The sequence below is a fragment of the Lathamus discolor genome, chromosome Z (assembly GCF_037157495.1).
Source record: "Lathamus discolor isolate bLatDis1 chromosome Z, bLatDis1.hap1, whole genome shotgun sequence".
Taxonomy (NCBI): domain Eukaryota; kingdom Metazoa; phylum Chordata; class Aves; order Psittaciformes; family Psittacidae; genus Lathamus; species Lathamus discolor.
The window spans coordinates 27,424,845-27,452,122 of record NC_088909.1 but is presented as its reverse complement, the minus strand read 5'-3'; the positions used below and the strand labels follow the sequence as shown (position 1 = coordinate 27,452,122).

The window sequence follows — 27,278 nt, the reverse complement described above, 5'->3', positions numbered from 1 at the left end:
CTGTTGAGTAAACAGGGGAATGAATACGCATGTTATAAAATACATGTATTTAACTAACATGCAATTAATGCGGCAAAACAGTCAAAACAGTGTTATTTTTTTTCATTTCTTCTGGGAACAGAACACCTTCCAAAGCATTTTAATTAATGCAGTAATATTCTGCAAACAAAGACCACATTCAATATTTTCATTCTCTTCTTTTTCCCAGAGAACAGAAAAAGCAATCCTCCATGTAGAAGAGCACTGTTAAGCAAAACAGAGTATGCAGACCCCCGGGACAGCTGCAGTCGAACAGCCACAACAAGAGAAAAGTAAACACCCCTCTGTGGACTTTGCAAGATCCAGCTCAGTTCCTGGCCTTCACCCCAGCAAGGTGACACCACAGCCTGTGGGGACTGTGCAGGTAGCACCATGCGGAGCAGCACCAAGAGGACTCTGCCTAGCACTGCAGAGGGACACCAGCAGAGGTGGCCTTGGAGGCGTCTGCCATAAGTTGCCCTCATGGCCAGGCTGCTTGCCACCCCAGGGAGAGAGTGGTCCCAGCCACAAGTCCTTGGCAGCACCCAGCATCATGGCATCCTCTGCCAGTCTCCTCTCTTGTCATCTGTCTGGCAGTTGCCTGAATTACTGCTGGAGCTCATAAAGTACATGCAAAAAGCCCGCAAAATGGGAAGCATTCATCTGAGACATGCAGCCCAAACGTCCTGCTCGTGCTGCAGACGGATCACTTAGCCTTGTCATTGTGTGAGGGTGAGAGTTTTTCACTGCTGTGATATTTTCCCATTAGCTATTACAAGGAGATGCTGCTGGAGGGAACAAGAGAAAGGTTTCTCCTACGCATGACTGAGCTGCAAAGGCCAAATCAAAGGGACAGGTTGTGCCCTGGGTAATCCTTACCTTGATTTCCATGTTAAAACATGATAAGCCATGTAATAAAAACCTTGTTTCCTTTCCACACCCTCATATCCTCAGTACTGGAGCCCTTTATCGTGCCCAGCCCCACAGCCATGAACACCACCAAAATTCCAGTAGGGTGCCCTCCCTCCCTGGCCAGTGCTGTCTCTACAGCCACGATAGCAGCTGTCAATGGGCAGGTGTCCCCTGTCACACCAAAGCCACTATCATGCCCCTGTGGTCACGGCAAGTTGCAGAGGCGCAGCAAAGCCTCAAAGCGTGGCAATGCAGAGGAAAAACAAATCCCAGGGACCACCCCGTAGAGGAGCATGAGAGACAGTGAGCTGTGCCATCAGCAGCCACTGCAGCAATAGGTGGTGCCCATCCTCTCTTCTCTGGTCTCTCTGGCTGGGGTCTCTCTTGTACGTGTGGGTCCTCAGGGGTCTGTACTGGAACTAGAACTGTTCAATATCTTCATCAAAGACAGTGGGATTGCGTGTACCCTCTGCACATTTGCAGATGACATGAAGCTGAGTGGTGCAGTTGACATGCCCAAGGGACAGGATGCTATCCAGCGGGACTTGGACAGGCTGAAGAGGTGGGCCCATGTGAACCTCATAACGTTCAACAGGGCGAAATGCAGGGTCCTGCACGTTGGTCAAAGCAATCCTCAGTATCAATACATGCTGGGGGACAGAGGGATTGAGAGTTGCCCTGAGGAGAAGGACTTGGGGGTACTGGTGGATTGGACATGAGTGGGCAATGTGCACTTGCAGCCCAGAAGGCCAATCATATCTTGGGCTGCATCCAGAGGAGCATAGCCAGCAGGTCAAGGGAAGCGATTCTTCCCCTCTACCCCTCTCTCCCCTCTGGTGAGACCCCACTTGGAGTACTGTGCCCAGGACTGGAGTCCTCAGTACAGGAAAGACATAGGCCTGTTGGAGAGGGTCCAGAGAAGGGCCACAAAAAGGATCAGAGGGATGGAGCACCTCTGCTATGAGGAACGGCTGAGAGAGTTGGGGTTGTTTAGCCTGGAGAAGAGAAGGTTCCAGGGAAACCTTATTGTGGCCTTTCAGTTCTTAAAAGGAGCCTATAAGAAAGATGGGGAAAGACATTTTAGCAGGGACTGATGCAACAGGATGAGGGGTGACGACCTCATCATGGGGGATTCAGGCTGGACATGAGGAAGAAATCTTCTACAGTGAGAGTGGCAAAACACTGGGGGCACAGGTTGCCCAGACAGGTGGTGAATGCACCATCCCTGGAGATGTGCAGGGCCAGGCTGGATGTGGTTCTGGGCAGCCTGCTGTAGTTGAAGATGTCCCTGTTCATTGCAGGGGGTTGGACTAGATGAGCTTTGAAGGTCCCTTCCAGCACAAACTATTCTATGATTCTATGACTCCATGATTCTGCTCTTGCCACCTGTGTGGGCACAAAGGGACAGTGGGTGAATGCAGCCAGCAGAAAGCAGGCTCTCCCAGCCCTCCTGCCATTCCACGTGCACAGTGCTCCTGCAGGCTCTGCTGCCATGCACCTCCCCAGCGGCCAGGTGACAAGCTGCATATGAGTGTCCTGGGGGACCCGTATTACACCAGAGCTAGTGGAAAGCATCCCAGGGCACTGCTGTGCTCAACTTCCCTTTGCGGAGGACATGTGACTCAGCAGGCAGAAACCCCCTGTGAGGACCAGCAGGAACTGAAGTGCTGGGAGCGGCAACTGTGGGGCAAAACCTGTGTCTACACAGGCTTCTCCTCATGTGCAGAGATGTACTGAACAGCTTGCTCCTGTATGCACCCAGAGACCAAGAAGCACCAGCACACTCCAGAACCCCCATTGTTTGTGCTCTGTGACCTCCTGAAGCACTTTCTGCACATCCTGCCCAAGGGAGGGAGTTTTGCTTTTATTGTTAGAGAAAAGCAGCAACTTAATGAAAAATATGTTTTGGGGTTGGTTTTTTTTTTTCTTTTGAAGAAGTTTCCAGATTTATGCTAATGTCAGAGCATAATGTCAAGCATCTGAGTCATTAGGTGGCTGACAGCACAGTGGGTCATGTTTTTTTATTAGAATGCATGAATCCAAAATGAAAATATTGGCAGACTTAGCATGCAGCGGTCTGGTGGGGAAATGCCCCCATCCGGGCATTTCCAACAATAGATTGCATCTAAAACAGTTCTGAGTTTGGTCCTGACCACTAATGCTCTGCACAATCACATGAAAAAAAGTCCCTTTTAATTCTTAAAAGAAAAACAGTTTAATCATCGTAAGAAACTATACCTTCAGGGTATCATTTCAAAAATACAGGCAGAGATTAGAAGGGATTTGCGAGATTGTGTTTATTCCCAATTTAGGTGCTTTCCATAAATTAATTATAAAAGCAAGCCCAAACCAGTCAGAAGTACACTGGGAAATTCTCAGAGTGTTAGTCATTTTCATGCACTAATATTCATGCCATCTGCCTGCCCTTTTTCTATTTTTTTCTAAACAATCTATTGTTAACTGTAGCATGCTTTCTTTTGCTGCATTTAGTCCCTCTCCCCCTCACCCTGCTGCAGGTAGTTACCCTGGGCATGCTGTTGTATTTTTATTGAAAAAGCATTAAAAGGAGGAAGGCATGCTTTGTTAATTGGCACCGATGCACAGCACTGCATCACAAGGCACACACCAGTCATCCTTTCGTTCCCGTTTAGGGGGGTTCTCTCCCATCTGTGCATCATTGCCTTTCCAAGCTTCCCACTGCAGAAGACCAGGGGCTGGAGGACAGTATCTCCAGCAGGATGAAGAGCGTGGAATAAGGCTACACTTGTCCTAGGTCCTTCCTGCAGCACAGTGTGACATCCTGGGAGAGCCCTGGAGCTCCAGGAGCAGAGGATGTACCAGACGAGGCTGAGCATTTCTCCACACGTGATATCTACATAATGTAATCAAAGACCAACCTCTGTGTCAGCCTGTAACAGCAATAGTAAAATGCAGGTGCCAAGCATCCTCCAGGCAAGTCTCTTCTGGCAGCCGTTACATTTCGGAAAAGTGAGAGAAGGAGGGAAGCACATTTGATAAGAACGGGGGACAGCAGGACAAGATCTTGTGACAGGATGAGATCTGCCAAAAAATGGTTCCAGTGCTGTCAGTGCCACTGCAGCCCACTCAGCAGTAGTCTTGGGATTAAGGACCCTTCCCTCACCTTGGGAGCTGCAGCCCAGCGTAACCTACCTGGCCTTGTCCAGCAGTGTCTGGCTGGGCCAGGGGGAAGAGGAGAGAGCAGGAGAGCTGTCGGGGAGGCAAGCTGCAGGGCCAGGGCTGCAGGACGTGTGTATGGGCAGCCCGATACTCTCCCTGCAACCCGGGCAGGCACAGGGTAGACACGGGAGCCGCGCCAAGCACAGCCACTGCTGCCACCTAGGACGCGGATCCCTCTCTCCAGGCTGGCAGGGGGTCAGTACCCCCTGCCCTCAGTGTTCCGAAAATGGTGCTCCCCACTTGCGCCTGCAGACAGCTGCTCAGGCGGCCTAATGACCAGAACCAGAGCTTGCGTCTCTCCTCACTCCTGCTCTGTGCCCCGCTGGGGGTGCTGGCTGGTCACAACCCCTGAAGGAATCCTTCCTGAACCTCCCAAAACCTGCAGCTGCTGTGAAAATACAAGCGCCTCACCTCTGCCACCTATCTTGGCCAGTCCATCATGGAAGCGGCGGTGGTGGCTTGGTTTTGTCCCTTGAGCCATCTGGAAACAGGAAGGAAGGGCAGAAGTCAGCGCAGGGAAGCACCCAGGAGCTGCCCTAGCTCCAGGGCCATGCCATTTGGCTGCTCCTCCATTCCCTGGCTGGCAGAAACCCAGGCCATTGCATGAAGGCAACTGGTGGTGAGTTTTATCTGTCTGCACTGAATTCTATCTAGGCACAGCTTTGAGCCTTCTTTTAGAGATGGAAGCTGTCACTTTTAAGAAAGGAAAATTAAAATATTGCTGGTTAGAACAGCATTGTCCAAAGGTTTTTGTTGCTCCTAAATACAAAATCCTAGCTATCCCTTAAGAAGGATTAAAGAAGCTGGTATGGTTGAAATCCCTAATGGAGACAATATGTATTTCCTCCCTACAGGAAAACTCTGAAAATGCTTTAAAAATAATCTTGTGGTAATACTCTAACAGCCTAAGCACACATTCACCCTCCAGTAAAGCCAGACTTTCATCTGGCTAATAGACTTCTGAACAGAGCCCTGCTCCTCATGTCCCACATGCAAAATCCCTGGCTGTGCAAACTGCACAGAGGAGAGGAGCCCCCTCTGCTGTGGGACAGCAAGGCAAGCGGGGATGCAGGCACACAGCCAAGGCAAGTGGGAGCCGCAATGGAAGGAAGCTCAGACCAGACCAGGATGGGAAAAGCTGGGCTCTGCCAGCCTTGGGCCCCCAGCCGTGCAGGCAGTATGCTCCCACGTACAGCTCCACATCCCTCTCTCCGAGGAGGGAGTCTTGAATATCCAGTGGCAGTGAGGAAGAGAGTGGGAAGAGATTGCATTTGAAGGAGCAATCCTGAAAGGCTCTAGCTCTCCGTGGGACAGGGCAGTCCCCCTCCACATGTGCAGGTGCTGAGGAGCAGTGCAGACCAGAACCTGGAGTCACAGCCCAGGAGGAAGGAGAGGTGAGTGCCTGTGCCTTGGGAGAGCCTATGGGACCACAGCATGAGGTCCTTCTGTGAACCAAAATCTTCCTGTCACCACAGATACTGGCAATGACAAGATAAATGACTGATGGAGCAAAAAGCCAGTTCTCCCAGTGCACCCCTGTGGATCCTTGCCTTCATGCTGCCTCTTCACTGACCCTCACAAGGCCCATAACAACTTCAGGCAGCTTTGTCCACCTGCCTACCCAGCCACCCATCATAAAGAGGTCAGAGGCACTTGCTCGATAAATTAACCCATAGGCTTGTGAGTATCTGATCTTTTCCATGGCCCCACCTCCCCAGCTGCCACATTGACTAGCAGGACTCTAGTGACCCCAGTCCTGCACAGAAGTCACAGCGCAAGTGCCTGAGATCCCAGGGCTTGTGCTGGAGGAGATGCAGCCTTGGAGGCAGCAGCATGACTGGCAGGGCCACCAGAACTGCTGATGGAGGGCTGTGCAGCACCAGCACAGCAGAAGGGTGTGTGTGTGTGTGTGTGTGCTTCCAGCCTCGCAGGGAGACTGTTTGGCAAGAAAAGTGCCTTGCATGAGGACAGCGAGTGACTTTGCGTGCAGTGATGATGCTGACTGACAAGGTCCTGCTGGGCTGGTGCTCCCAGGCTGGCTAGTTCTGGCTTAGGGCAGCCCCTTCCAGCAGATTACCAGTTTTGTCAGGAACAGGTCTGGTAGCTGCAAACCACCACCAGGCTATGGTCACCAGTCACTCTTCTGCAATGTCAGGAACCCAACCCAAGAGCAGATAGCACCACCACAGTAGGACATGACCACTTTTATCCCAGGGAGGCAAAGAGGAGGTGAGCGGTGCACCAGCAAGCAGCAGCACATCTAGCCCCTTTCCCCAAGGCATTGAACAGGGACTGCTGGGGGATTCTGGGTGGGAAAGACAGTCCAGACCTACTCACCCCAGGCAAGGGGCATGCAGAACCATGGGCACAGACCCGCAGGCCAGGTCCCCTGCTCCTCCCAGGAGCCAGTGCCACTGCTGGTGCTCAGCTTTATTAATGGAGACACAGCACATCCCAAAATAGGAGTGCAGCCATGCCCCACAGCAGAGTTATTAATTAAACAGCTGGATCCCAACAAATGGACTTTGCTCTGAGAAGCGACCAAGTAATTTGGTGGGGGTAAAGTTGGCTGGATTTGGTCCCATGACCCGCCCTCTGGCAAGTAGTTTTCCAGTCCAGGCTGGTATAAACCCCTGGGAAACTGATTCTCACTCCCAGCACTCCCTGGAGAGCCAGGGCCAGGGTGAGGTGGGATGGGATGGACTGGGATGGGTTTGGATGGGATAGAATGGGATGGGATGGGATGGGGAGACAGATGAGATCCAGTCATTTTGCTGGCTTTTTAGAAGGAGCTGCCATTCCTCCACACTCCTGTATCCTCTGAAGAGCTGCAAGCTTTGCTGGGGTGATTTATATTTCAAAGGACATTACCTTCATATAGTGAAAGCCAGAGGTTGCTTTTGTCCTGCCCTTACATGCACTCCTAAAATCCCAGCAAATTCCTGCTGTACTGAAGAGGGTGACATTCCCATCTCCTCCAGTTGAGCACACACCCAAGTCACTGGCAGAGGCCGGTGCTCAGCTCACAGCAGCTCTGTGGCCCCACCTGTAGTGGCCCCATGGTTTGAGAGGCTAGGTGAAGCTGGGACACATCTAGAGCTGCCTCCTGACCTATCCAGCCAGCTGTCTCTCTTTGCACTGAGCCCACTGACAGCAGAAAATAAAAGCAAAGCATCGGGAATTTGACAGCCTTGCACAGGTGAAGTGTGAAAACCATGCTCAGGGAGGCTGCTCCCACGGGGAGGCTTTTACAGATGTGACAGCATCAATGTGGTGTTAAGGCCAACCCCTGCAAGTTCATGAAGAAGGAAAGCAAAGCTGGCTGTGGACCTGGCTAGGACAAACCCAGGTTCCTTGATTCTCCAGCAGCAGCCCAGCCTCCTGCCAGCAAGTGAAGAAAGACGTGGCACCTTTTCAACTAATTTCAGCTTTCGGAAAGGTTTTGCAGAGCCCTGAAGAGTTTCCCAGGGTGGAAGGATCAGTCTGAAACAAACCAGACAGTAAGAACAGAATTTACAGCTCAGTTTTCACCAGCGTATCCAGATAACACAAAAGGTGCCATGTCAAAGATCAGTGACTGATTAATTGCTTTAACATTCTGAAACTCCAGGGTGAAGCAAAGTGTGGTAGACCAAGAAAAGGCTATGAAGCATCCCCCCAGCTTAGGCAGACTGACAGACACTGTGCAGCATGTCAAGAAGCCAGCAAAAGTTGGTGGAAGAGGCTATGGTGGAGGACAGTGGTGGGTGCAAACACAGTGGGAAAACAATTCAGAAGGAAAAGGTGGGATGAGAATATTGTGACAGGTAAAGATTCCATGGCTAAGCCCAATGTATATGATGTAAGCCTGATGTATTTACGCGTTCAACACTGTCCCACACGACATCATTTGTCTCTAAATCAGAGAGACATCAATTTGATATGTGGACAACTCGGTGGATAAAGAACTGGCTGGATGGCCGCACACAAAGAGTTGTGGTCAATGGCTCAATGTCCAGCTGGAGACCACTAACGAGTGGTGTCCCTCAGGGATCGGTGTTGGGATCGGTTCAACATCTCTGTTGGTGACATGGACAGTGGGATTGAGTGCACACTCAGCAAGTTTGCCAATGACACCAAGCTGTGTGGTTCGGTTGATACACTGGAGGGAAGGGATGCCATCCAGAGGGACCTTGACATGCTGTGAGGTGGGCTGATGCCAACCTTGTGAAGCTTAACCATGACACGTGCAGGGTCCTGCACCTGGGTCGGAGCAATCCCAGGCACAGCTACAGGTTGGGCAGAGAAGAGATTCAGAGCAGCCCTGCAGAGAAGAACTTGGGGGTTTTGGTTGATGAGAAAATGAACATGAGCCTGCTTCAGTGTGCGCTCGCAGCCCAGAAAGCCAACCGTATCCTGGGCTGCATCAAAAGGAGCGTGACCAGCATGTATGTGTGTGCATAAGTGTATACCTCGTCCACACCAGCTACCCCCTGGGACGAAGGGCTCCTTAGCTCTCCATGTTGACATGCGTACCTGTATGCGCACACATACATGAAGGACTGACAGAGGGACACACCCAGTTTGTTCCCTCTGTCCTTCCATTTGCCTGCTGTGCTTTTCTGAGCCACCAGTGCACAGACACCCGTAAGAATACAGACAGATTTTATTAAAACTTCATCTTAGGTTTAAACAATCGAGGATGATCAGGGGACTGGAGCACCTCCCGTATGAAGACAGGCTGAGAAAGTTGGGGCTGTTCAGCCTGGAGAAGAGAAGGCTGCGTGGAGACCTCATAGCAGCCTTCCAGTACCTGAAGGGGGCCTATAGGGATGCTGGGGAGGGACTCTTCGTCAGGGACTGTAGTGACAGCACAAGGGGTAACGGGTTAAAACTTAAAGAGGGGAAGTTTAGACTGGATATAAGGAGGAAGTTCTTTACTGTAAGGATGGTGAGGTACTGTAATTGGCTGCCCAGGGAAGATGTGAATGCTCCATCTGTTGTGGTGTTCAAGGTCTTGGGTGACGTGGTTTAGTGTGAGGTGTCCCTGCCCATGGCAGGGGGGTTGGAACTAAATGATCTTAATGTCCTTTCCAGCCCTAACTATTCTATGATTCTATGATTTACTAAATAACGACTGAAAATACATGCAGGAAATTAATCAACAGTTTTCCTCACTGGCATCTGTGTTCATCAGGACACTCCTGTTCATCAGGAGCTGTTAACGGTCAGAGGCTGAATAAAAGACGACACTTCATCTAGAAGAGGCATCTCCAGGCCACTAAAATACATTCTGGCTTGCCCAAAAGGAGTGGCCCCATTCTCTCTTCCCAAAATGTAGGTGTTCCTTTTTTTTAGTGGGGAGAAAATTGAGCCTTATCCTCAGAAATGTAAATGCTTCTTTTTATTTGGGAAAGACTTCGTCTGTCCGGGAAGATAGCGAAGCAGAGAAAATTTACAGAAACGATATGTTCCACCAACGCCTATATGCAGGCGCAGAGCCATCTTGGGCGTGGCGGTAGGCCCGGCAGCCATCTTGTGCGTGGCGGCAAGCCCCGGGGGCCATCTTGTGCATGGCGGCGCCCGGCGGCGCGGCTCTTACTGCAGTCCCTAGCGGCGTTCGGATTTCCTTGCTTAGAGGGGCTGCTGCTAAGCGTGTGGGTAGAGCCTAGAACAGCTCTTTATCTAATGTCTTCTGAAAAAGCATTTTTTTCTACTCGATACTATGTGCCTCAGCTGGGCTGGGTGTAGTTATGCCTGAGGAAGGAGCTTCCTCTCAAAGAGAGGGAGAACAACGTTCTCCAGTTGGACTGAAGCAGAGACATCGATCTGACCTGGAATGTTGCTTTGGCTGTTTTGTTTTCTCCTTTATTCCAGCTTATAGCTGGAAAGTTTTCTTGTGGCACCACTGTTGTGCAAAGTGTTCTGTTTTCATGACCAAAGGCAAAAGGGATGCCAGTAGTTGAAAACAAGTGGTGTGTAGAGACAAGCTGTAGGGGATAGACACAAGGTGTAGGGGATGATGCATGCTACTGGACCCGTCCTGTGGCATTACTGTTGTTGCAGAGTTGAAGCATTGCTTTAGGGTGTGGAAGGGCTGAGTACTTCAAGGGGTTCAACAGTTGCATTTTTAGAGACCCTGGCATCTCTGAGAAAAGCCAATTCTTAGTGCACAAGCATTTTCCTTGACACCTTGTGAGATTTTTGCCTCCAAAGCCTTGCATGTACCTTTTTGTAGGAGGTGGCCTACTCACAGGATCATGGGGTATCTTGGGTGGGAACTGGCTTCTAGAGGCTTCTGCTTGAACCTCGTGCTCAAAGCAGCATCAGACCAAGCTTCTTGGGGCTTTGTCCCATCACATCTTCCTGGCATGAGACAGCGCCGTCCCTCTGGGCAACCTGTTCATCTCTTTGCTGTCCTTATGAGGAGAAAGGCTTTTCCTTATTTCCAGCCTGATTGTCTCTCGATGCCTTTCGATTCCCTCACGCTGTGAGGTGGGCTGATGCCAACTTTGTGAAGCTTAACCATGACACGTGCAGGGTCCTGCACCTGGGTCGGAGCAATCCCAGGCACAGCTACAGGTTGGGCAGAGAAGAGATTCAGAGCGGCCCTGCAGAGAAGGACTTGGGGGTTTTGGTTGATGAGAAAATGAACATGAGCCTGCTTCAGTGTGCGCTCGCAGCCCAGAAAGCCAACCGTATCCTGGGCTGCATCAAAAGGAGCATGACCAGCAGGTCGAAGGAGGTGATCCTGCCCCTCTACTCTGCTCTTGTGAGACCTCACCTGGAGTATTGTGTGCAGTTCTGGTGTCCTCAACATAAAAAGGACATGGAGCTGTTGGAACAAGTCCAGAGGAGGGCCGTGAGGATGATCAGGGGACTGGAGCACCTCCCATATGAAGACAGGCTGAGAAAGTTGGGACTGTTCAGCCTGGAGAAGAGAAGGCTGCATGTGGACCTCATAGCAGCCTTCCAGTATCTGAAGGGGGGCCTATACGGATGCTGAGGAGGGACTCTTCATTAGGGACTGTAGTGACAGGACAAGGGGATAAGGGGTTAAAACTTAAACAGGGGAAGTTCAGGTTGGATAGGAAGTTCTTTACTGTAAGGGTGGTGAGGCACTGGAATGGGTTGCCCAGGAGAGCTGTGAGTGCTCCATCCCTGGCAGTGTTCAAGGCCAGGTTGGACACAGCTTGGGTGGCATGGTTTAGTGTGAGGTGTCTCTGCCCATGGCAGGGGGGCTGGAACTAGCTGATCTTAAGGTCCTTTCCAACCCTAACTAATCTATGATTCTACGACTCCCCCTTCACAGCATGCACAAAGGAGTGGGGAGCTGGCCAGGTGGTGCTGTGGAGAGCCATCACAGGCTGGCATTTCACCAAAAGAAAGGAATTAGAGGAAATACAGGAAATAATTACATGCAAAGCATGCATTCATGTGTGTGTGTATGTCTTTTTTTACACAGATATTTATATGCAGGATCTATAAAACACCAGATGGGAAACAATAAATGGCTATCCAGTTTGTTCTGTTGGACAAGAAGAAGAAGAAATACACCTCTTTCTGTGTACGGCTGGGAGCCAGTCACCAAAGGGGTCACAAACAGACTGGATGCTCCATTGAACAGACAGACACTTCAGGCTTAGAAAAACTGCCTATGTTTTGCAAATGGCACAATCTCTGTGCACTTGTGAAGTGCTAATTAAAAGGGGTTATTTCTTAGGGTAGCTTTACTGATACCTCTGCTCTGAAAGGTCCAAAGAAGCCGAAATAGGCCAGCCTTGGGAGCAGGCAGTGGGATGGGAGCACCCGAAGCAGAGAGAGATGGTGCAGCCACCTGCTGCTGCTCTGTGCCCTCAAGGGACAAGCAGGTCTGCCTATCCAGCAATGGTTTCAAACTGCTTTGGTTTGGCTTGCAGCAGCAGGGCAGCTGGAACCCCTCTGGATGTGCCATACAGCCTCCTGGCTGATCTCCTGCAGACTTTCCTACTAACCAGCAGCTGCCCCCATGCATCTCCCATTCCTTTCTCCCAGACCCTGCTTCAGGGTCCTGACTCAGTCCCTCCAGTTCTCCCAGAGTGCTCCCAGTTTCCTCCTACATCCCCAAGTGCTGGCTAATGAGGAGCTGGGTAGGGTGCCAGGTGACTGTATGCTCCTCCAGTGGGCAGGTTGCCTGCACCACACAGCAGGACCAGCAGCAGCCGCAGGCTTCTCTTGCCAGGACCCTGGCACTGGTCTCCCTTCTTCTGCCCGCCTTTAGCAAGCGGGACTGCTGCCAGGCTAGGATGAAAGTGAATGGAGGTTTCATGCACTTTGGGGAAGAATCAGCAGAGGTGGGTAGAAGTCATCCATGCAGGGAGAGAGGGGATGGGCAGACACTCCTGACGCCCCCACACTGCAAGGCAAGGTACCACAACTCAGATGGCATTGAGTGCTCTCTCCTCCTCCACTCTCCAACCTGATGGCTTAAAAACCCACGAGGATTTGGAAAAGCTGGACCACTTTGATTTGCACTCTGTGTCTGGAGATGTGAGCCACACTCCTACAGCCATCAGTGTAAAAGGTGGACATTTAGAGGGCCAGAACCTTGCCAGTGTCCAATGGAGGGAAGGGCTGCATCACACACTGAAGTCAGACACATGGTCAGTGCCTTCACCCCTCCATCCTCATCCCCTGGGAACACTTCAGCAAGACCTTCACCTCCTTTGGCACTGAACAGTCATCCACAAGGCAGAGACTCACAGGAGATCATGATCCATTTGTTCCTGTGCTCATGAAACTCCTGCCTTTTGAAAATCAAGCACACAATCCTGTGATGCAGGACCAGTGGCTCTGAGTGGCACTGGAGATGGGGCAATATGGGTGAGGAAGCTATGAGTGTCAGCAGCAGGCTCAAGTGCAGTCCCATCTGTGCCTGGCCTGACAACATGGTTTTGACCAGTGCAGGAGCTGAGGAAAAAGAAGGCTCAGGAGGTCCTATCACTGTGTATGAATACCTGGTGGGGGAACAGAGATGCAGAAGCCAGGCTCTTCTCAACAGTGTCCAGTGGCAAGGTGATGGGCACACACTGAGACACAGGAAATTCCACCAAAATGGAAGAAAAACACTTTTTCACTTTCAGGGTGGCTGAACACTGGAACCAGTTGTCCAAAGAGATTGTGGAGCCTCCATCTGCGGAGATACCTAATCCCAGCTGGACATGACAATGGTTCCAGGTGACCCTGCTTTGGCAGAGGTTGGACAAGGTGATGTATGGAGGTTCCTCCAGCCTCAGAAACCCTGTGGCTCTGAGCTGCACCCTGTCACATAGGACACCAGTAAGATGTAGTGAACTGACAGCCTCTTCAGGACTGAGGAGCTTGCACTTTCCAAAAGGCAGCCCTAAGTTTCTTGCCCTGTGGGCTGTGACCTGTAAAGTGAACAGGCTTGTAGAACCAGGCTGCTTGTGTAGTGCAAAAGGATTTTTTCACCAAGCTGACCAAAGTGATGTTATCTACAGGACTAGGACTGAGTCTGTGAGCAAAATACCCTCAGGTCTGGCAAGAGCCTGGCTTCATCCCACTGGAGCCATCTTCCAGAAGCATGATGCAGGGAAGAACACATTCCCTTAACCTTGCCCAGATCATGTTGTCGCAAGCTTTTGCCACTGACCTGTGATTTTCCGAGACAAGAGTGCATTTACTGGGCAGGTCCTGAGAACACTTTGTGCCTCCACCCTAGTGGAGCTAGTGTCTCAGGAGTGGTGATGAGCCAAGGCACTCAAGAAAAGCGGTTCTGAACAGTTATAGCAGACTTTGAATCTCAAGCCACATAGCTAAGGGCACAGTTTATAGGTTCTCTATGCATCTGTTGCTTGAAAATCCATTTGTGCTTGGTGTGATGTAAACCAATCTGTGACACACTCACTAGAGATACTGCTAATTCAGGCCTGGGTGCTCAGTGGACTGTTCCACAAGTCAAATACACCAGTACAGCCAACTCATTACATTTATACACAAAAGGTACAGGGAGTACAGTTCCAGCGATAGTGATCGGTTGTAATCTACATATAATTGTAATATTTGATGCCTCATTCCCAGGTGTGTGCTCTCACAGCCCAGAAAGGCAACTGTATCCTGGGCTGCATCAAAATGAGTGTGACCAGCAAGCTGAAAGAGGTGATCTTGCCCTTCTGCTCTCATGAGACCTCACTTGGAGTATTGTGTACAGTTCTGGTGTCCTCAGCATAAAAAGGACATGGAACTGCTGGAGCAAGTCCAGAGGAGTCCATGAGGATGATGAGGGGACTGGAGCACCTCCCGTATGAAGACAGGCTGAGAAAGTTGGGGCTGTTCAGCCTGGAGAAGAGAAGGCTGCGTTGAGACCTCATAGCAGCCTTCCAGTATCTGAAGGGGGCCTACAAGAATGCTGGAGAGGGACTCTACATCAGGGACTGTGGTGACAGGACATGGGGAAATGGTTTAGACTTAAAAGGGGGAAGTTCAAGTTAGATATAAGGAGGAAGTTCTTTACTGTGAAGGTGGTGAGGCACTGGAACAGGCTTCCCAGAGAAGTGGTGACTGCTCCATCCCTGGCAGTGTTCAAGGCCAGGTTGGATAGCGCCTTGAGAGTCATGATCTAGTGTGAGGTGTGCCTGCCTGTGGCAGGGGGATGATCTTAAAGACCTTTCCAAATCAAACCATTCTATGATTCTGTGATCCTATGATTCTAATCACTATGCACGCTCTGTGGAAGGGTCTTCACACGGGCTGGGGTCTTTCTGAGCTGTGGATGTGATTTTTAGTATTATAATGAAGGCAGTTCACTTTAGGACAACTTGAAATATAGTTCTTTTCCCAAGTTAAGTAATCAAATGGTGACCTGGCCAAGCTGTCAAATAACTCAGCCTTTGGTGCCACCAATCCTGGACATTCTCCTTGGATCCTTCGAACACAGCAAAGTTTGTTTTTTCCTTTTTGTTTTATGAGGGGTGCTTCCTCCCAGGCCCAAGATACAGTAACTATGAACTATGGTACCATTTGCAGGTGCACGGTATAACAAACAAGCAATATATCTGAAGATAGAAAAGAGATTTCAATAGAAAATTTAATAAAAATTTTCTTTCAAGAATTATGTTGACATAATAAAAAAGGTCAACAGAAAAACAATCTAATCTATTGCTGTTTCCCTGCACTTGGAGGAAGAATCTCATAAGAAGCTCTTTCACGTCAATGCCCTGGATCAGACCAGCTGGTTAGGGATCCCACTCCTCTTTGGCCTCCGGAGGCAGCGCCACAGTGCTGGCAGGCAGGAACTGCCAGAAGGCTCTTTACATGCATCATACAGCATCTGCTTCATTTCAAGCGCCAGGGAAGAGACCAAGGGGCTGCTGTCATTCTCCATGTTTTGAAGGGCTGGGATGGAAACGAACAGAACCACGGTCACAGCCCAGATCTGCAGGGGATCTGAAGAGTACCTCCAGCTAGGGCCACTCTCGCCCCGCTGCAATTCCCACAGCCAGGAAGGAGGCAGGGGTACCAGGATTAGCTGGAAGGTGTTGCCCACCAATGTCCCACATGCTCCTCAAATCTCTCTACTCTGCTCACACCATCCTTCACCCACAGAGGGAGCAGAGCCCTCCTAGGCCAGGACAGGGATTATAGCTTCCTACCCAGGGCCTTTCCTCCTACCCACAGGCACCCACTTCCCTCACTCACCCTCATTAATGACCAGGATCTTCTCCTTGCGCCCATCCTTCAGCCGCTGCCCAGCAAGCCCTAGGCACACACAGCCCGTCACAGATCCCGCTGACCTGACCACCCCCGCAGCCCAGTTCACACCCGCCAGCCCACTGGGCAAGGCTGAGCCCAGGGTAGCTCCTGGAGCGTGAAGTGGCCATGAGGGACCAAGCCCCACATCAATCACATCGGGCAGCTGGGGCTCTGCAGCTGCCCAGTGGATTTGGCAGTAGCCATGGCTGGGGCTAAGCTGCTGAGGTGCAGTGAGGGACCCCCGGACCAGTTGTGACTCACCAATGAACCTGACAGCCACCTCGCGCAAGGGCTCCTGCGGGCTCTGCAGGTACAGCAGGCTATGGTGCACGCAGTCCTCCAATCTGCTTCTGCTACTCTTCAGCTAGAGCGAGCACACAGGGACAGAGTTGACACAGTCCCTCCCCCCGCACCCAGGACTGGCCTCCCCTGCCAGGACACCCGCGATGCCCAGCCAGCAGCTAGCTGGGGCCAGGGTTTGGAGGGAGCAGAGGGCAGTGTGCTCCCTGCCCACAGTGCTGCACTGCCACCCTGCCACCGAAGGCCAGTGGGGCACCCCTGGACTCTGGAGGGGGGAGGAAATGGGACCCTTGTGCGCTGCAGGCAGGCAGCACAGGGCTGCCCTGGAGGGCAGGGGGAAAGCTACTAGCCCCACGTGCTGGGGACTGCGGGAGAGAGGCTTCTCCAGGCTGGCTTGCAGGGCTTTGGGGACATCCTTACCATGCACTTGGCAGCTCTCCATATCTGCTCTGTCTGCAGCAGCTTCTGGAGCTGCTGCCACCTCAGGAACTTGGCAGCTTCAAGGACAGCTTCCTTGGAGACCTTCAGAACAGCAGGGACAGGGAGATGCTACCTCTACCCAGGAAAGAGGACCTGGAGGTCCCTGGGCAGAGCATGAGGGCAGCAAGGGTTGGGGTCAAAACCTGGCCTTAGGCACCTGCAGGTGCCTCTGGAAAGCCCACAGGGCCTCCAGTGCTCAGGTCTTTGCAGCCAGCACTGCTGCTGGGCAACGCTGGATCTGGCAGGGCAAGTGTAGGATATGTCCCTAACCACCTTCACAGGGGCTGCCAGCTCTGCGGCTGCAGGCAGGAAGGGGCTCTGAGCCCTCATCAGGGCTCCAGCTGAAGCACATTCAAAGAGCTCAGAATTGCCCACCTGAGCCACACTTGAGTCACTATCATGCAGGTGGAAGAACAAGGGCAGGAGGCTTCTCTGCACATCCTTCCTCCTCTGCTTTTTGTGAGAGCTGAATGGAACCCTCATCACATCTCTGCTGAGGAGGATGGACTGCTTTCGCACGCAGCTGCTCGCCTAGGACGAGAGAAGTAAGAGGAGAGGACCTCAGCCCTCGCTCCTCCAAGCCACTGAAGTGAGAAGAACCACCACTCACAGGCCAGTGGGCACACATGGAGAGTGATGCACCATCCCTGAGCCACACGCACACGCCACCCAAGGGGTCTCTCGCTGCCTTACGTTTTCAAAGAGTGTCAGGAGCATTTTGAGCAGCTGCAGAGCAATGGCGCCAGCCGTCTGCCTGTCTACCACGCAGAGCACGTTGCTGAGGACAGTCAGGGCTGCCTTCAAGACATCGCAGTCATCATCCTGCAGTTGCTGCATAACAGCTGGCAGCAGGCCTTGCAGAGACATAGCCTTTGCCTATGTGAAACACGCTTTTTTGGTGACACAGTCGAGGAGGACAGCACCAGCAAAACCACTCTGCTTGCAGAGGGGCAGAGAGAGATCTCTCCATGCGCAGCACAGCCCAAGGCCCTGCCTTACGCTTTCAGTGGCTGAGGGGCTGCTGAACAGGGCAGTGGGGGCAGTGGGCACAGCTCTCACCACTCCTGATTCCTGGCACAGCCCAAGCACACCGCTGCGCACACCACCACCTGCTGCCCGGGCCCGGGCAGATGCCCTCACTGAGCCTGGCTGCCCCTGCTCACCTGCTCAGGTTTCTCAGACAGCGTGGCGAGGCTTGTGACCGCTGCCTTGCGCAGCACCAAACTCTTGCTATGCAGCTGCGTGTGGAGGACGTGCAGGATGGGGGTATTGTCAGCCTTAAACCTGGTGCAGTCCAGGAGCTGAAACACACCCGGAGTTGAGTGAGAGCCCAGCACAGCAACAGAGCTCCTGGAAGGCTCAGGGCAAGGCACCAGAGCTGGGCACAGCTCAGACGGGAGGCAGTGGCACCCTTGCCACCGACCCTCTGCCTCATGCACGTGGCCCAGCTTCCCCCTGCCTGCTCTTGGAGGGGAAATACTTGCCCCCAGGCCCACCTCAATGAAGACAATAAGGGCACAGATGTCCTCATAGGATCGCACGATTCCAGCCGCCTCTTCACATATGGAGGCGCAGCTGACCAGTTCTTTACGCTTCAGGACTCTAGCAGGGGGAAGAAAGCATTGGCAGCACTGAGACAGGCAAAGCTCTCTGGGACCATGGTGCCAGCCCCAGCCATTACCCTGTAGGCCAGGCCACACAGGTCAATCAAGGCTCCATCTGCACCTTGTGTTGGCTGCTTGCACCTCACCACCTGTGCTAAAGGGGATCATGGAGGGGACCCTTTCTCTCCAGGGGGGAAACACCAGCAGATGCAAGGATGACTGACAAAGCTCTTACCTACTCAGCACCCTGATGCCAGTGGGGTAGTCACGGGGGCTCATGAGCATGTCCCAGGCACCCTCCCCTTTGATGTCTTCAACCAGGGAGTCACCACCCAGAAAATGGCATAAAGCTTGCATGGTCCTCACCATGCACCTGCACACAGAGCGAAAGCATGGTCAGATGTGGAAGCCTGGCCCTGGCTCTGTCCCAGGGCACAAACCAGGGAGCAGCAACAGAGCACCTGCGACGGTTGACTACACGATCCTCAACCTCCTTCTTCCAAGTCTCAAAGCAGCAGCAGCCCTCCTGTGGGCTCTTCATGGTGAAGGAGATCTGCAAGACTATTGCCATGAAGAGCTCCTCTAAAAGTTTCCTTACTTTGCTTTGGTTGGAAGGCACCGAGAAGACCATGCGCATGACAGTAGCTACCTGCAGAAAACACCAAGGGACACTCATGCTGCAAAGATGTCTCTGCAGAGATGTCCCCTGTGGGCTGGGGGGTTCCGGAGCTGCTCTGAGCTGAGGGAGATGCCAGGATAAGAGTCCAGCCAGCTGCATGGCCTGGAACTCCCCTGTGGCAGCATTCAGGGCTTGGTGCCCATTTGTAGCCTAGGCACATAAGCTTTGATGGTCCTGAGGGGAGAGCTCAGCCAGCCCCATGGGCCATGATGGCTACGCTGCACTCAGCTTCTCCAGCCCCACAGCCTGCTCTGCCCCTCAGGCTTCCTGGCTGCCCAAATGGCAGGAGGTGGGGAGGGAGGAGGACCCCCAAGGGCAGCAGGGGCAGGCTGCCTGCCAGTCTGCCATGGGGCCGAGCAGCATGTGCTGCCCTGCCTGGCTGTAGCCCTGAAGCCCCCAGTGACCTTTTGGAGGTCCAGGTTTGGGAGCAGATGGAGAGGGGAGGAAGAGCTGGAGAGGGCTGCGCAGCCCCGGGCAGGGGGAACCAGGCCTCATCCGGACACTCACAGTCAGCAATAAGTGGCAGTTGCATTTTGTGCTGAATCTGTTGTGTGACATGCTTCTGTGCTGGATCAGCAGCAGTGACTTCAGTATTCTGTCTGAAATGCTGGGCTCACGCACCAGCATGTTCCACATGGCCTCGGTAGTGGTGTAATGACAGAGCTCAGAGTCAGTGGGGCCATCCTGGCCATAACAAGTTTTGTCTGGGCAGTTCTCAGAGGTCCTAGGATTCCCCTGAAGCTGAAGGGCCACGTCTATGTCACCACTGATGGAAATAAGCAGCAGGTTAGTGGTCACATCCCAAGAGTGCAGATCAGCCATTTGGAGAAGGGTCTGCATCAGGATGTCCTGCAGGGACCTTCTGGTGACACGCATCAGCTGCCTGTAGATGATCTGCATGAGGTCGTCCACCTGGCGGAGGCAGGAGTGTGGAGCTGGGTGGAGTGCAGCCACGGCCCCTGCTGCCACCAAGAACTGCTCCTCTCCTGTCACCCCTTGCCAGCCTCAAAGGCCACCGGACGTGTGCCCTGAGGGCACACGCGCGGGGCAGTCCAGCTGCACGCTGCTTACCTTGGTCAGCTTCAAGCACGATTGTGTCAAGACTACCTTCAGCGTGTTGGCAATCACCTGGATGTTAGAGACTCTTTCTTGTGCCATGTTCCTCAAGATTGTGAGGATGAAGTCGTACCTCTCAAGTGGGAGTAAGAAGCTCCCAGTTGCCTAAGGGAGAAAGAGAAGGAAAAGTTGTCGCCCTGAGGGCCCTGGTGGCAGAGCAGAGCTAAGTAGCCAGGTTGGCTCTGGGCTGACACAGCCGGGGCAGTGCTGGCCCACCGCCAGAACAAGTGCCAGCACTGGGGGCTGCTCTGGGGTGATTGCAGCCGTGAGAGCATGTGTGAGAGACTGAACTGAAATCAGGCTCTACCATTCATTGCCTCAAAGATTGGTGTGAAAGACTGGTGTGAGGAACTGAGGTCCACTGTCTCAAAGACTGCTCTCCCTTATCTCAAGAACTGCTGACAGACATGTACACAGAGCTGGCTGCAAGACCAGCGAAACTGGATGCATGCTATCAACCAGGAATGGGCAGTACAGGACATTACAAACAGAGGTACTTCCTCCCAACACATAATAAAACGGGACAAAAGTAATCGCCGGGTGGCCACCCAAGAAGGAAGATGACTATGGGCCCTCATGACGCCACTGGATCCACAGTGGTGACTATATCTCTGCCCTCTGAATGCTTGCTTCATTTCTGTCCTCTTTTCCAAACTGTCCTAGCACTATATATTTTATAGTAATCTTTTTAAAATAATTCTATTTTTATAATGAACAAACTGACCAAGTGTGGCACTTGACCTCATTTGCATCTTAATTTCACTCTGGGAATCACTACAAAAATATTTCTGACACTAGGTTTTATCCAGTCGGACTTTCAGAGCGTGTAGAGGGAGCTGCCCTCCGGGCTGGAAGAATGGGCTGAGCCACAGGCAAGAGCTACAGTGTGTTGGCTCTGCCAGGAATCGGAGCTTGCCAGTGGCCAGGACGGCCAGAGCTGCTCCGCTGACACTGGGTTAAAGCCCCTGTGTGCTCCCTTGTGGAGCATGGGACGCCATGCCATCCGCCACAATAGGCAAGGCACTGGTTCATGGGAGTGTCCTGCTAGCCCCACAGCCGAGACCCCCAGTAAGAGAGGAGCAGGTCATTACCACCATTTCATCACTGAGCTCTATAGGCCACAAGGTGTTAGTGGCTTCCCGCTCCAGAGGGATCTCTGCATCCTCACGTTCTGTACAGCAGCCTGGGCAGGAGGGGAAACACGGAGTGAACAATGGCAGGAACAGCAGAGAGCTGGAGGGAGCAGGTGAGGGTGTCAAGGAGAGCCGTGCTTGGCTCTCCACTCCACGGGAGCTGGAGATGTGCCAGGGCGGTCGTGGGCCCATTTACCAGGGGAGGGGAGGAAACCGCCTGTTAGGCTGTGGAAGGGCAGGGGAGTTCAGTCTGGCTTTCTGCTCAGGAGGAGGACAGAAGCCCAGGCATGCTGCAGCCACCGGCTCTCCAGCTCAAGGGTTCTCGGGACAGGCCCCAAGCTGCTGCTCCGCAGCAGGCTGTGTGTGCGCTACGGTTTGCACAGCTGCTGCTCTGCTCCAGCCTCGGAGGCATTTGCTGCTCCTTCCTCTAGCAGAGGAGGGGGCTAGAGCAGTGCAGCACCTTGCCTGGGCCCTTGCAGCTGGAAAGCTCCAGCCTGCCTCAGTGTCTCTTACTCTGTCGCACCAGAAGGAACCTCTTGAAGTTACACAATGCCTGCAAAGCCCCGCAGCTGATCTCCTGGTCCTTCTCAGCACAGGAGAGGGCAAGGTACCCCAGTGCCTGCCCTAGGAATTCCAGAGGCTTGCTTCTGGAGAAGCACTGTGTGCTGCGTCTTGCATTCAAGTGCTGTGGGAGAGAGGAAGCGGCAGTAGCAGGGCCAAGCTGTGGCAGATGGGATGAAAGCCTTAACCTCTAAGAGCAGCCCCCAGGCCGAGTGCCGCGTGAGCAGCAGCTCTGGAGAGCTCTGCCCTGTGCTGCACCGCGTGGAGACCCAGTTCGTGGCGGTCCAGCCAGGGCAAGGACTGTGCTGCCTCCCTACAAAGGGAACTCTGGAAGGGTTCTGCCTTCTCGGCCTGTGAGCCCCTGGGACTGGGGTAGGTGTCTGAAAGAAGACCGAGACCCTGGATCTGCTGCTCCTCCAGACCCATAGTCAGCTGACAGAGCCCTCTTTCACCACCTGCAGGACTCCCCATCTCCAGGGAAGGGAGGGCTGCCAGAGGAGCATCTGCAAAATGCTCTCATGCCCAGGGGCAGTACTGGCCCCTGAGAGAAAAGGCACAGGACAGAGTGCAGCTCCCAGAGAGAGGACCAAAGATGCTGGTGCAAGGTTGAGCCTTGCTGAAGCCCCTACTGCCCTGCACCCAGGCTTCCCTTGCAGGGGGCCCAGAGTGATTGGCTGCTTTGTGGCAGCAGGAAGGGGCAAGTGGTAGCCGTAAGTCACCTTCATCACAGGCTCCTTACCTCCAGCGCTGAAGAGGGCGAGAAAAGGTAGGAGAGGCGTACAATCCACCCTACAGCCTTCCGGCGCTTAGCCACATCCTCGGATGCCGTGATGGGCAGCAGAGCCTGAGGAGGGAAAAGCTGCAGGTCTGCTGTGGGAAACAACAGCGACTCGGAGGGCAGTGGTTGTGACAAGCATCTCGTGCTGTTTATGCAATGTGCTGCCAAGGCTTCCCATGGTCCAGAGTAAGACCTGGAATGGGGCCCATCTGTGTCGTCATCTGGGGACCACTGCCAGCTGTTGGTGACCTGCTGCAGTCAGGGAAGTTGCCAGCTCCCATCCCCAAGGCACCTCTGTCCCCTTCCACATGCAGCTCCAAAAAGGCTCCAAGAGGACCAGAACCTCTGGCAGGGGCTGCACAAAGGAGGCCAGGCCCATGAGGACGCCAGAAGAGAAGACCTTCAGGGCTGGACTCCCATTGCACTATGTACCTTGTACCATGGCCGTACCCTAGGGCATCCCCACCCTGCTGGCAAATGGGGAGGAGAACGTGAACGGGGCAGACAGTGAGGGCAGTGGCTCAGCAGTGCCAGAAACTCCTTTCACCCCTTGGCCTGGGGGCTGGGGTGCGCATGCTTTAGAAGGTCTCCTCACTTTAGGGTAAGGCAAGGAAGACACCCCCTGAGCTCTGCTCTTGGTAAATGCCTGACCTGCAATATCCTCCCTGTTATGAAGATGCAGGATCTCTGTGAAGCACCACAGATCAGCACCTTCAGCAGAGTGTCCAGAGTTTTCAGGATCTGTAAGGAGAGACAGAGACAGATACACACAGATACAGCAGCTTACATGCTCACCCTGACCCTTCTTCCTTGCAGAAAGCTTGTTTGCCTGCCTTCTACCTGAGGTGGGCTTCAGCTGCCCTCTGGTGCCCAGGGGAGGCCTCAGGGTCTCCCTCACCTTCCTTCTCCGGTTCGCTTCCAGCAGCCAAAGTCAATAAGGGGACCATGCAGAAGGACAGGCTGCCAGGCTCCCTGTAGCTCAGCCCGCATTTACCTGATCATAGAATGGAGTACGCTGGCTGATCGTCTCACTTGCAACAAAAGTGAAGGTGCCACCTATGTGTTTGTAGAGACGCTTGTCCAGCAAGTTTTCCCTGTATTTGCTGTAAGGAGAGAAGGTGCCAGCTGGATGCAAGGGCTTCTACACTGGGGAAGGTGGCCACAAACACTTTGACTAGCAGTCCCCAGGGTTGAACCTGCGCAAGGTAGGCAAGGCATCTCCTCCCTCCCCCATTCTGCTGAGTCAGGGACACAGGGCAGCCCTGGCCAGTGGACCCTGAAGCCCCTTCCATCTCCTGCCTCTTCCTTCAGAGGAAAAGCCAAGAGGCGTCAGGGAGCCCGGGAGCACCCACCGCTATCCTGCCTGACCCACTGATGGGCTGAGAGAGCAGAGGCCCAAAGACCATGCCACCAGGACAGGAAATGCATGGTGCTACCAGGCCCATGGGAGGCTCTGGCCTGGCCAGGCTCTGGGACAGGTACCTCAGGGCAGCGATGGCAAGCAGGGCTTGCTGCCACATCATGGTGTCCATGTTGTCAAAGGCCTCGTTCTGCATTAGTACCTGGAGAGGGAAAGCATGGCTAGGATGGGGCACAGCAGCTGCCAGTGCCTGGCACCAGTCTGCCAGTCTGCAGAGTGGGCAGAGTCTGCAGGTCAGCACCAGCACCCACAGCAGCCCCTCGCTCTGCAGTAGCCCCAGTGGCAGGAAGGGCTGTTCCCACAAGGCCTGTCCCGCTCTCCTGCTGTGCCCACACGCCTGAGTGCTGTCCTTATCACCGGTCCGGTGCTTGGCCATCTTTGCTCCCTTCCCTTAGCCCCACTGGCGGGCCTCTCACCTCCAGTGTATTCAGCAGCTCATGGGATGCTGGGCTTTGGTACCTTCCCTGCAGTGAGGCTCTGCAGAGCATGTCGATGGAGGCCAGAAACTTCATCTTCGACTCCTGATCCTGTCAGTCCAGGAGAAGAGAGACAGAGAAGACGGGTGAGGGGGCAGAGGCACAGCCAGCAGGAGTTGAGGCTTGAGGGGCTGCAGCAATGGTGCAGGGGGCCAGGAGGCGAACAGCTCTGTACTGCCAGCAGCCCTCCTGGAGCTTGTGTGTCGGCAGCACACGTGGCAGCACCCAACTGGGAGCTGCTGGCGCAGCTTTGCTGACAAATTCTGCCATTACCCTTCTGGTGCTTTTGATAAAGTCCATGATGTAGTTGCGGGCTTCCTTTTCCTCATTCTGCAACTGGCTGCTAGCGTCAGCAGCAGCTACACCTGATGAAGAGCAAACACGGGGATAGTTGTAGGCAGGGGAAGGAGGCAGAGGGAAGAGAAGAGTCCTCTCTCCAGCCCTGCACCGGCTGCTGTGCCCGCAGCACACCCTGGGCCAGGGTGCTGATGCCCTGTCCATCTCCTCCAGGATGCTGCCAGGAGCAGGGCGAGAAAGGTGCCAAGCCCTGTAGCACCGCTGCCTCCTGCCCATGCAGCTGCTTCTCCCTGACCTGTTCTGTGCCCCAAGGTCGTCCCCCCGGGGTCCTGTTGATACCTACTCATGTAATGGATGGAGGCACTCTGAGATTCCTCCGTGGGCATTGCCTGGGTCTTTCTGACTGCTGATGGTCACCATCAGCTGCCCCAGCAGGGGCTCCTGCAAGAGCTGCTTGGCTCTTCTCTCCTCGGAGTCCTGGATACTGTGGGGCTGGGCACACTACTTGCCATGAAGGCCCCATTGTTACCCACCACCCGCATTGTGTATCTTGTCCCGCATTGTGACCTACGTGCCACAGAGCCAACCAGCATGTGTTGCCCTGCCTGGCTGCGGCCCTGAACTCAGGTAACCAAGAAACCACATTTTCTTCCACCTTATTTTTTCTTTTCATTAACAGCTAGAATTTCACTGAATGGTTCAGGCTGGAAAGGAACTTAAGATCATCCAGTTCCTCAGAGGAGGCTGAGGGAAAGACATTCATTCAGCCTGTAGAGGAGACAGCTTCAGTGCAGACCTCACAGCAGTCTTTTACTACCTACAGGAGGACATGAAGACAGAGCCAGTTTCTTCACAGCACTGCATGGGGGGATAATGGCAGACAAGAGGCATCGAGAGACAATCAGGCTGGAAATAAGGAAAAGCCTTTCTCCTCATAAGGACAGCAAAGAGATGAACAGGTTGCCCAGAGGGACGGCGCTGTCTCATGCCAGGAAGATGTGATGGGACAAAGCCCCAAGAAGCTTGGTCTGATGCTGCTTTGAGCACGAGGTTCAAGCAGAATCCTCTAGAAGCCAGTTCCCACCCAAGATACCCCATGATCCTGTGAGTAGGCCACCTCCTACAAAAAGGTACATGCAAGGCTTTGGAGGCAAAAATCTCACAAGGTGTCAAGGAAAATGCTTGTGCACTAAGATTTGGCTTTTCTCAGAGATGCCAGGGTCTCTAAAAATGCAACTGTTGAACCCCTTGAAGGACTCAGCCCTTCCACACCCTAAAGCAATGCTTCAACTCTGCAACAACAGTAATGCCACAGGACGGGTCCAGTAGCATGCATCACCCCCTACACTTTGTGTCTATCCCCTACAGCTTGTCTCTACACACCACTTGTTTTCAACTACTGGCATCCCTTTTGCCTTTGGTCATGAAAACAGAACACTTTGCACAACAGTGGTGCCACAAGAAAACTTTCCAGCTATAAGCTGGAATAAAGGAGAAAACAAAACAGCCAAAGCAACATTCCAGGTCAGATCTGTGTCTCTGCTTCAGTCCAACTGGAGAACGTTGTTCTCCCTCTCTTTGAGAGGAAGCTCCTTCCTCAGGCATAACTACACCCAGCCCAGCTGAGGCACATAGTATCGAGTAGAAAAAAATGCTTTTTCAGAAGACATTAGATAAAGAGCTGTTCTAGGCTCTACCCACACGCTTAGCAGCAGCCCCTCTAAGCAAGGAAATCCGAACGCCGCTAGGGACTGCAGTAAGAGCCGCGCCGCCGGGCGCCGCCATGCACAAGATGGCCCCCGGGGCTTGCCGCCACGCACAAAATGGCTGCCGGGCCTACCGCCACGCCCAAGATGGCTCTGCGCCTGCATATAGGCGTTGGTGGAACATATCGTTTCTGTAAATTTTCTCTGCTTCGCTATCTTCCCGGACAGACGAAGTCTTTCCCAAATAAAAAGAAGCATTTACATTTCTGAGGATAAGGCTCAATTTTCTCCCCACTAAAAAAAAGGAACACCTACATTTTGGGAAGAGAGAATGGGGCCACTCCTTTTGGGCAAGCCAGAATGTATTTTACTGGCCTGGAGATGCCTCTTCTAGATGAAGTGTCGTCTTTTATTCAGCCTCTGACCGTTAACAGCTCCTGATGAACAGGAGTGTCCTGATGAACACAGATGCCAGTGAGGAAAACTGTTGATTAATTTCCTGCATGTATTTTCAGTCGTTATTTAGTAAATCATAGAATCATAGAATAGTTAGGGCTGGAAAGGACATTAAGATCATTTAGTTCCAACCCCCCTGCCATGGGCAGGGACACCTCACACTAAACCACGTCACTCAAGACCTTGAACACCACAACAGATGGAGCATTCACATCTTCCCTGGGCAGCCAATTACAGTACCTCACCATCCTTACAGTAAAGAACTTCCTCCTTATATCCAGTCTAAACTTCCCCTCTTTAAGTTTTAACCCGTTACCCCTTGTCCTATCACTACAGTCCCTAATGAAGAGTCCCTCCCCAGCATCCGTATAGGCCCCCTTCAGATACTGGAAGGCTGCTATGAGGTCCCCACAC

The 27,278-nt window shown here is 53.0% G+C and overlaps 1 long non-coding RNA gene across 1 annotated transcript; it reads right to left on the bottom strand.

Moving 5' to 3' along the window:
- Window positions 1-3,721: 3,721 nt before the first annotated feature.
- LOC136004593 (uncharacterized) lies at window positions 3,722-6,547 on the bottom strand. The gene is made up of 3 exons (XR_010608542.1): window positions 6,466-6,547; window positions 4,540-4,609; window positions 3,722-3,802 (listed from the first exon to the last, which is right to left on the bottom strand). It is a non-coding gene; the product is annotated as an uncharacterized LOC136004593 (long non-coding RNA).
- Between the last annotated feature and the right edge of the window lie 20,731 nt (window positions 6,548-27,278).